This window comes from Papio anubis, chromosome 14, assembly GCF_008728515.1.
Source record: "Papio anubis isolate 15944 chromosome 14, Panubis1.0, whole genome shotgun sequence".
Lineage (NCBI taxonomy): Eukaryota > Metazoa > Chordata > Mammalia > Primates > Cercopithecidae > Papio > Papio anubis.
Genome location: NC_044989.1, coordinates 61,064,295 through 61,075,211, shown reverse-complemented (window position 1 = coordinate 61,075,211; position 10,917 = coordinate 61,064,295). Strand labels below are relative to the sequence as shown.

General features: G+C 46.3%; 1 non-coding gene and 1 pseudogene across 2 annotated transcripts; both read right to left on the bottom strand.

The window, feature by feature from the left end:
- Positions 1–451: 451 nt before the first annotated feature.
- LOC116270385 lies at positions 452–554 on the bottom strand. Its single transcript, XR_004178427.1, has one exon. It is a non-coding gene; the product is annotated as a U6 spliceosomal RNA (small nuclear RNA).
- Positions 555–7,268: 6,714 nt separating this feature from the next.
- LOC108581823 lies at positions 7,269–7,853 on the bottom strand (annotated as a pseudogene). The gene has a single exon (XR_001894600.3). The product of XR_001894600.3 is annotated as an activated RNA polymerase II transcriptional coactivator p15 pseudogene (transcript).
- Between the last annotated feature and the right edge of the window lie 3,064 nt (positions 7,854–10,917).

Below are 10,917 nucleotides of genomic sequence, written 5' to 3'. Positions count from 1 at the left end.
TGGCCAGGCTGCTGTCGAACTCCTGGCCTCAAGTGATCCACCTGCCTTGGCCTCCCAAAGTGCTGGGAATACAGGTGTGAGCCACCGCTCCCGGCTCTGAATTTATTTTATTTTATTATTTATTTATTTTTGAGACGGAGTTTCACTCTTGTTGCCCAGGCTGGAGTGCGGTGGTGCGATCTCAGCTCACTGCAACAACCTCTCCCTCCCAGGTTCAAGCCGTTCTCCTGCCTCAGCCTCCGGAGTAGCTGAGATTACAGGCATGTGACGCCACGCCCCACTAATTTTGTATTTTTAGTAGAGATGGGGTTTCTCCATGTTGGTCAGGATGGTCTCAAACTCCCGACCTCAGGTGATCTGCCCATCTCAGCCTCCCTAAGTGTTGGGATTACAGGTGTGAGTCACCGCACCTGGCCTGAATTTATTTTTTTAAAAATATTTTTATTATTTGTTTGCTTTGGAATGCTTCACGAATTTACATGTCATCTTAGTGTAGGGGCCATGCTAATTTTCTCTGTATTGTTCCAATTTTAAGTCTCCTACACGTTGTGCTATTTCTTGCCTCTGTGACTTTGCTCAGGCTGTTCCCTGCGCTAGCATGTCATTTCCTTTCAAGTCTGGCTAACTTGATTCATTGTTTTGTCTCATCTCAAACACATCACACTCTCTGGGAAGTTCCCTGACATTTCTTTTTTTTCTCCCTTGAGGTTAGGTTAGGTGTCCCTCCTCTTGGTTCCTAAGTTCCCAGTGTGTCATTCTATTCTTATGCCTATTAATTGTATTTAATTTAATTAATTAATTAATTTATTTATTTTGAGACAGAGTTTCACTCTTGTTGCCCAGGCTGGAGTGCAATGGCACGATCTCGGCTCACCGCAACCTCTGCCTCCCCGGTTCAAGTGATTCTCCTGCCTCAGTCTCCCAAGCAGCTGGGATTACAGGCATGTGCCACCATGCCCAGCTTATTTTTAGTAGAGACAGGGTTTCTCCATGTGGGTCAGGCTGGTCTCGAATTCCTGACCTCAGGTGATCTGCCTGCCTCGGCCTCCCAAAGTGCTGGGATTACAGGCGTGAGCCACCGCGCCTGGCTATTAATTGTATTTTAATTGTTAGGGGGCAACCTGTGCTGATTTAACTTATGTTTCTATCACCCTGGAGGATTGGGGCTGAAAGAGAAATTAAGTCGGAGTATAAAAAAGTAGAAACAGTTGGGCCAGGTGTGGTGGGTCAGGCCTGTAATTCCAGCACTTTGGGAGGCCGAAGCGGGCGGTTTGCCTTAGCTCAGGGGTTCAAGATCAGCCTGGGCAACATGATGAAACCCCGTTTTTACTAAAATACAAAAAGATTAGCCAGGCATGGCGGCGTGCACCTATAGTCCCAGCTTCTCGGGAGGCTGAGGCAGGATAATTGTTTGAACCTGGGAGGCAGAGGTTGCAGTGAGCCAAGATGCCAAGATTGTGCCTCTGCATTCCAGCCTGGGCAACAGAGCGAGACTCCGTCTCAAAAAAAAAAAAAAAAAAAAAAAAAAAGGAAAAGAAAAGTAGAAAAAGTTGTATTTTTTGCACACTTGAGAGTTTTCAGACTGATGTTTGAAACTACTATTCTTATTGACCTTGGCTCTTGGTACAGAGAGTTGTACTTTACCCAGGTGCTGGTTCAAAAGGGAGTTATGTGAAAAGCACATATACATTCATCAGGTAGAGTGCTAGGAAATAGATGGCATTGCTAAATGAAGATATTTAAGGAGAGTTTAAAAGGGGACTCTACGAAGCTATCGCTGTGAGGTTTACCTCCACAATGGATTGGGCAACACTCAAGACTTGTCATAGCAGGTTCTGTTTCCATTCCTAGGCCTGCAGAGGCCATGAGAGGAACTGGTTACAGGAACGCAGAGTCAGGGAAAGCTGTGTGGGCAAGGTCACCTGACTGAGTATAGATGTTTGAAGTGACCCTGATAGGAAACAAGCACCCTGACCTTGTTCTCTTGTTCTTCCATCTCCCACCAGCGGCCCCCACCTTTAACTGAACCCAACTCGAAGGCAGAGAGCAAGTCAGCCTGTTGCTGATGTAGTCCCGGGCACAGGGCATGGTGGGTAAGGTGGAGAGAACATCAAGTGGGCACACCAAAGACACCAGCACAACAGATAACCCTAAGCGTCACAGTAGGTATCGAGTCAGACATGAGCAGGGTAGGAGAGTCCCCCTCCTCAAACCACCACTAGGAATGTCAGGCAGCCATCAGGTGATGGTCAGGTGGTTATTAAATGGTATCTCTAAAATAATAATTGGTCACAGCCAGAGCCAGGGAAAGGCAGTCTCTCAATAGATAAAAGCACCTGAAACTGGTGATCAGCAGCTTCCCAGTCAGATCTCAGGAGTTGGGCAAGTGGGCTCAAGCATGCTCATTAAGAGACAAAATGGGCCGGACACAGTGGCTCAAGCCTGTAATCCCAGCACTTTCAGAGGCCGAGGTGGGTGGATCACAAGGTCAGGGGTTCAAGACCAGCCTGGCCAATATGGTGAAACCCTGTCTCTACTAAAAATACAAAAAAACATTAGCTGGGTGTGGTGGCGCATCTACTGTAGTGTAATCCCAGCTACCCAGGACGCTGAGGCAGGAGAATTGCTTGAACCCAGGAGGTGGAGGTTGCAGTGAGCCGAGATTGTGCCACTGTACTCCAGCCTGGGCTGTTAACAAAGCAAGACACTGTCTCAAAAAATAAATAAATAAATAAATAACAAATACATACAAATAAATACATAAGAGAGACAAAGTGGTGGAGTTTAACTGGTATATGACCTTCTATATGACCTTCCTCTAGGAATGGTAGACTGGTAAGGGAAGTATGTTAGCAGTGGAAAGCCTCCGAGTCACACAGCACGAAAATATGTTACCAGTGGCAAATCCGTACAGGTCTGCAGCAACCTCAGTTCTTGCTCCTTAGAAGAAAGAATGTAACTGAAAGGTAAGAGGCAGAAGGAGAGACAGACAAGTTTTAGAGCAGGAGTGAAAGTTTATTAAAAAGTTTTAGAGAAGGAGTGAAAGTTTATTAAAAAGCTTTAGAGCAGGAAGGAAAGGAAGAAAAGTACACTTGGAAGAGGGCAGACAACTTGAAAGGCAAGTGTGTGGTTTGACCTGTTGACTTGGGGTTTTATATGCTGGCAGACTTCTGGGGGCTTGCATCCCTTCTCCCCTGATTCTTCCCTTGGGGTGGGCTGTGCTTATGTGCAGCGGCCTGCTAGCACTTGGGAGGTGAGCACGCACGATGTGTTTTCTGGAGTCGTGCCCATGCTCACTTGAGGTGTCCTTCCCTTACCAGTCAAATGTCCCTAGAGGGTGGCCACGTATGTTAAACTCTGTCATTTTGCCTCTTAATGCTTGTGCTTGAGCCCACTTGCCCAACTCCTAAGATCTTACCGGGAAGCTGCTGATCACCAGTTTCAGGTGTTTTTATCTATTGGAAGACTGCCTGTCCCTGGTACTGGCTGTGAACAATTTTAGAGAGACTGTTTAACCACCACCTGACCATCACCTGATGGTTGCCTGACATTCCTGGTGTGTGTGTGTGTCTGTGTGGGGGGCTCTCTTACCCTGCTCATGTCTGACTTGCTGTCTACTCTAACAAAAGTATCTATGAAAACCCCTAAAATCCACTCCCAGCCCCGTGTCCACTTAGCTTTGAGGTTTCACGTATGAAACCTTTAAATAAGTGACTTATCATACAGTGATGGAAAATGCTAAAGTCTTTTCTTTATTCCTTTACGTCTGACAGGATTGCTCTCTCTCAGCCATTAAACCATTACTCTCTCTCAGCCATTAAACCATTACTCTCTGGCTGAAGTGGGGGAGAATTCCATAATGAAGATGATTAGCAAAATATCATATGTCACAAACTCAAATGCCTCAGGGGGCCAGGCAGGTGATGGAAATCAGAGCAAATGATACATGGATGGATGCAGTTGCAGGCCAGTGGGTGATCTCCGGCTCACTTTCTTTCCGATACCCCTTGATATGGTTTGGCTGTGTCTCCACCCACATCTCATTTTGAATTGTAGTTCCCGCAATCTCCGTGAGTCGTGGGAGGGACCCATTGGGAGGTAATTGAATCATGGGGGTGGTTTCTCCCATCCTGTTCTTGCCATAGTGAGTTAGTTCTCACAAAATCTGGTGTTTTCATAAGGGGCTTCTCCCTTTGCTGGGCATTTGTTTTGTCTCCTGCCGCCATGTGAAGAAAGACATATTTGCTTCCCCTTCCACCATAATTGTAAGTTTCCTGAGGCCTTGCCAGCCATGCTGAACTGTGAGTCAGTTATTATTATTTATTTCTTTTTGAAACAGAGTCTTGCTCTGTTATCCAGGCTGGAGTGCAGTGGTGCCATCTCGGCTCACTGCAACTCCCCCTCCCCGGTTCAAGTGATTCTCCTGCCTCAGCCTCCCGAGTAGCTGGGATTACAGGCATGCGCCACCACACCCGGCTAATTTTTGTATTTTTTAGTAGAGATGGGGTTTCACCATGTTGGCCAGGCTGGTCTCGAACTCCTGACCTTGTGATCGCCCACCTCGGCCTCCCAAAGTACTGGGATTACAGGTGTGAGCCACAGCGCCTGGCCTATTATTATTATTTTTGAGATGGAGTCTTGCTCTGTCACCCAGGCTGGAGTGTAGTGGTGCCATCTCTGCTTACTGCAACCTCCGCCTCCCAGGTTCAATCAATTTTCCTGTCCCAGCTTCCTGAGTAGCTAGGACTACATGTGCCCGCTACCATGCCTGGCTAATTTTTGTGTTTTTAGTAGAGACGGGGTTTCACTGTATTATTCACGCTGGTCTTGAACTCCTGACCTCAGGTGATCCACCTGCCTTGGCCTCCCAAAGTGTTGGGATTACGGGCATGAGCCTCTGCACCCAGCCTTAACTGCTAGTCAATTAAGCCTCTTTCCTTTATACATTACCCAGTCTCAGGTATGTCTTTATTAGCAGCACGAGAACAGACTAATACACCCCCTTTCATCAGTCTTTGATAGTGAGGAGCAAACACTCTATTGGCAAATTGTTTCTGGTTTCGGGGTGGGATTGGTAGAAAGCCTTCTCTTTCATGCCCTGCTGAAAGGCTGATCTCCCTAATAACTGCAAGTCACAGGCTAGGGCACTTCTGAAGGCCTACTATGTGCAAACACTGTTCTAAGTGCTTCCACCCTAATTGGCTTTTTTTTTTTTTTTTTTTTTGAGATGGAGTCTTGCTTTGTCACCCAGACTGGAGTGCAGTGGTGCGCTCTCAGCTCACTATAACCTCCGCCTCCTGGGTGCAAGCGATTCTCCTGCCTCAGCCAACTGACTAGCTGGGATTACAGGCACCTGCCACAATGCCTGGTGCCTGGCAAATTTTTGTCTTTTTTTTTTTAAGTAGAGACAGGGTTTCACCATGTTGGCCAAGCTGGTCTCGAACTCCTGACTTCAAGCGATCTGCCCACCTCAGCCTCTCAAAGTGCTGGGATTACAGGCATGAGCCACTGTGCCTGGCCCCCCTTATTAGCTTCTTTAATCCTCTGCATCACCACAAGATAGGTACTACTATGATCACTATTTTACAGGTGAGCAAATGAAGCACAGAGAGGTTAAGGAGGAACAGGGTTATCTGTTACAACTCTTCAGCAGGGCATTCTGGGAAGTACTGTCTAATTTGTGAGAGGCAAGGGGACTATTTGTTAATTATTTATTATTATTATTATTATCATTTTGAGTAGAGCCTTGCTCTGTCACCCAGGTTGGAGTGCAGTGATACAATCTTGTCTCATTGCAACCTCTGCCTCCTAGGTTCAAGTGATTCTCATGCCTCAACCTCCTGAGTAGCTGGGATTACAGGCATGCACCACCATGCCTGGCTGAATTTTGTATTTTTTAGGAGAGACAGGGTTTCACCACATTGGCCAGAATGGTCTTGAACCCTTGATCTGTATTAGTCCGTTTTCATGCTGCTGATAAAGACATACCTGAGACTGGGCAATTTACAAAAGAAAGAGGTTTAATGGACTTATAGTTCCACATGACTGGAGAGGCCTCACAATCATGGCAGAAGGCAAGGAGGAGCAAGTCACATCTTACTTGGATGGCAGCAGGCAAAGAGAAACAGCCTGTGCAGCGAAACTCCCATTTTTATTCATTTATTTATTTTTTATTTTTATTTTTTTTATTTTTTATTTTTGAGACGGAGTCTCGCGCTGTGTCACCCAGGCTGGAGTGCAGTGGCGCGATCTCGGCTCACTGCAAGCTCCGCCTCCCAGGTTCAGGCCATTCTCCTGCCTCAGCCTCCGAGTAGCTGGGACTACAGGCGCCCGCCACCACGCCCGGCTAGTTTTTTGTATTTTTAGTAGAGACGGGGTTTCACCATGTTATCCAGGATGGTCTCGATCTCCTGACCTCGTGATCCGCCCGCCTCGGCCTCCCAAAGTGCTGGGATTACAGGCTTGAGCCACCGCGCCCGGCCCGAAACTCCCATTTTTAAAACCATCAGATCTCGTGAGACTTATTCAGTATCACGAGAACAGCACAAGAAAGACCCGCCCCCGTGATTCAATTATCTCCCACCAGGTCCCTGCCACAACACGTGGGAATTATGGGAGCTATGGGTGTGAGAGAGAGCCAAACCATATCTTTCTGCCCCGGGCCCTCTCAAATCTCATGCCTTCACATTTCAAAACCAATCATGCCTTCCCAACAGTCCCCTAAAGTCTTTTTTTTTTTTTTTTTTGACAGAGTCTCGCTCTGTCTCCCAGACTGGAGTGCAGTGGCGTGGTCTCTGCTCACTGCAAGCTCCACCTCCTGGGTTCATGCCATTCTCCTGCCTCAGCCTCCCGAGTAGCTGGGACTATAGGCACCCGCCACCACACCTGGTTCATTTTTTGTATTTTTAGTAGAGACGGGGTTCCACCATGTTAGCCAGGATGATCTCGATCTCCTGACCTCGTGATCCACCACCTCAGCCTCTCAAAGTGCTGGGATTACAGACTTGAGCCACTGCACCCAGCCATCCCTAAAGTCTTATTTCAGCATTAACTCAAAAGTCCACAGTACAAAATCTCATCTGACACAAGGCAAGTCCCTTCCACCTATGAGGCTGTAAAATCAAAAGCAAGTTAGTTACTTCCTAGATACAACGGGGGTATATGAATTGGGTAAATATAGCCATTCTGAATGGAATAAATTAGCCAAAACAGAGGCGCTACAGGCCCATGCAAGACTGAAATCCAGCAGGGCAGGCAAATCTTTTTTTTTTTTTTTTTTTAAGAACAGTACAGGTTTTATTTATAGGGCTCAAATTTTAGTTTTCTTACTGCATCATCAATGTCAGAAATCTGTTCCTTCAGCTGGCTCCATTGTTCTGGATTTAAATAAATACCTTTTCTCCCTGGTTTCATTTCACCTTTAGGATCCATCCAGTATTCTCTAATATCAATTAGCACTTTGCCTTTAAAATCTCGAACGCTAACGTACCTCATTTTCCCAGTCTGAAACATGTTATCATCTCTGCTGCTGCTACTCTGTTTAGAAGATGACAGAGCTCTCGAAGTTTCACCTGTCTTTTGCTTTTTTACAGGTTTTTCTGGAGCAACTTGCTTTTTCCTCTTTAACTTTTTGTCAACTTCACTGTCAGAATCATTGCCAGAAGAGCTTGAAGAAACAAGTTCCTTTGATTTAGGCATCGCTTCGCTCGGCTCTAGCAGTCGAACACCCTCTTGCTCATTCGCTCGCGACTGGCAGGCAAATCTTAAAATTCCAAAATGATCTCCTTTGACTCCATGTCTCCTATCCAGGTCACACTGATGCAAGAGGTGGGCTCCCACGGCCATGGACAGCTCCGCCCCTGTGGCTTTGCAGGTATAGCCCCTCTCCTGGCTGCTTTCAGGGGCTGGCATTGTCTGCGGCTTTTCCAGGTGCACGGTGCAAGCCGTTAGTGGATCTACCATTCTGGGGTCTGAAGGATGGTGGCCCTCTTCTCACAGCTCCACTAGGTGGTGCCCCCAGTAGGGACTCTGTGTGGGAACTCTGACCCCACATTTCTCTTTAGCACTACCCCAGCAGAGGTTCTCCATGAGGGCCCTGCGCCTGCAGCAAACTTCTGCCTAAGCACCCAGGCGTTCTTATACATCCTCTGACATCTAGGCAAAGGTTAAAAAAAAAAAAGGCCAGGCGTGGTGGCTCACGCCTGTAATCCCAGCACTTTGGGAGGCCAAGGCGGGTGGATTACCTGAGGTCGGGAGTTTGAGACCAGCCTGACCAACGTGGAGAAACCCCGTCTCTACTAAAAATATAAAATTAGCCGGGCATGGTGGCACACGCCTGTAATCCCAGCTACTCGGGAGGCTGAGGCAGGAGAATCACTTGAACCTGGGAGGCAGAGGTTGTAGTGAGCCGAAATCAAGTCATTGCACTCCATCCAGCCTGGGCAACAAGAGGGAAACACCATCTCAAAAAAAAAAAAAAAATATATATATATATATATATATATATACACACACACACACACACACACACACACACACGCACACACATCTCAAGGTGAAGTTTCCCAAACCTTAATTCTTGACTTCTGTGCACCCACAGGCTCAACACCACATGGAATCTGCCAAGGCTTGGGGCTTCCACTGTCAGAAGCAACAGCCTGAGCTGTACCTTGGCTCCTTTTAGTCATGGCTGGAGTGGCTGGGACACAGGACACCAAGTCCCTAGGCTGCACACAGCACGGGGACCCTGGGCCCAGCCCAGGAAACCATTTTCTCCCAGGCCTCTGGGCCTGTGATAGGAGGGCCTGCAGTGAAGACCTCTGATATGCCCTGGAGACATTTTCCCCATTGTCTTGGTGATTAACATTCGGCTCCTCGTTACTTAGGCAAATTTCTGCAGCCAGCTTGAATTTCTCCTCAGAAAATGTTTTTTCTTTTTTATCTCATTGTCAGACTGCAAATTTTCCAAACTTTTATGCTATTTCCCTTTTAAAACTGAATGCTTTTAAGAGCACCCAAGTCATCTCTTGAATGCTTTGCTGCTTAGAAATTTATTTTTCCAGATACCCTAAATCATCTCTCTCAAGTTCAAAGTTTCACAAATCCCTAGGGCAGGGGAAAATGCTGCCAGTCTCTTTGCTAAAACATAACTAGAGTCACCTTTGCTCCAGTTCCCATCCTCATCTTCATCTGAGACCACCTCAGCCTGGACCTTATTGTTCATATCACTATCAGCATTTTTGCCAAAGCCAGTCAACAAATCTTTAGGAAGTTCCAAACTTTCCAACATTTTCCTGTCTTCTTCTGAGCCCTCCAAACTGTTCCAACCCCTGCCTGTTACCTAGTTCCAAAGTTGCTTCCACATTTTGGGGTATCTTTTTTTTTTTTTTTTTTTTTGAGATGAAGTTTGGCTCTTGTTGCCCAGGCTGGAGTGCAATGGCATGATCTCGGCTCACCACAACCTCTGCCTCCTGGGTTCAAGTGACTCTCTTGTCTCAGCCTCCCAAGTAGCTGGGATTACAGGCATATGCCACCACGCCTGGCTAAGTTTGTATTTGTAGTAAAGATGGTGTTTCTCCATGTTGGTCAGGCTGGTCTTGAACTCCCGACCTCAGGTGATCTGCCTGCCTTGGCTTCCCAAAGTGCTGGGATTACAGGTGTGAGCCACTATGTCTAGCCAATTTTGGGATATCTTTTCAGCAATGCCCCATTCCTGGTACCAATTTATTGTATTTGTCTGTTTTCATGCCACTGATAAAGGCATACCTGAGACTGGGAAATTTACAAAAGAAAGAGGTTTAATGGCCTTACAGTTCTGTATGTCTGGTGAGGCCTCATAATCATGGTGGAACGCAAGGAGGAGCAAGTCCACATCTTACATGGATGGCAGCAGGCAAAGAGAGAGTTTGTGCAGGGAAACTCCCATTTTTGAAACCATCAGATCTCATAAGAGTTATTCACTATCAGGAGAACAGCACTGGAAAGACCCACCCCCATGGTTCAATTATGTCCCACTGGGTCCCTCCCACAACGTGGTAATTATGGGAGCTACGAGATGACCTCAAGTGATCTGACCACCTTGGCCTCCCGAAGTGCTGGGATTACAGGCGGGAGCCACTGCACCTGGCCTATTTGTTAATTTTTGAAATTTATTTAAATCTAATCTGATTTTAAAAATGATTTGAGGTATCTAGAATGTTTCATCTTTGAAATATATTACATATTATATCATTAAGGAAATAGTAAATCTGGAAAGTAATAACACTTACCTTTAAGGGGCTGGATATGAGTATATCCATATATGGCCACAATCATGGCTGCAATAACCCCGTGGGGCGGGAAGTCATTTCAGCTCTGCTTCCATTAGTCTGAACATCAGCCTGGGGCTCTTGGAGCCTGTGGGTTTCCAGGTGCTACAGGTGCACCCTGCATTCCAGGCAAATTCCCTTAAAACAGACAAATGGTGGGAGATGTGGGCTCTGTGGAAGGTTCTCCCTCCATGGGCTCCCTAAATGCACCACATGCAGTTCCTCTGTATTGGACAATTTCCAAGTGTTCTATCTTAACTATGGCCATCCAATCACATCCAAGATACATCAACATAAGACCACCATTAATTGAAAACCTCTAGCACTGTGCTGAATAAGAGTAGTGAGAAAGGACATCTCGCTTTGTTCTTGCTCTTAGGGGGAAAGCATTCATTCTTTCACCATGAAGAATAATGCGACTATAGGTCTGCAGATGCTCATTATAAAGTTGGGAAAATCTTCCTTTATTCCTATTTTTATCATAAATGAATGTTTAATTTTGTCTAATGATTTTTCTGCATCAATTAATTTGATCATATAATGTTTCTTCTTTAGCTTATTGATATGGTGGATTATACTGTGTCCAAAATGTTGAACCAGCCTTGCTTAC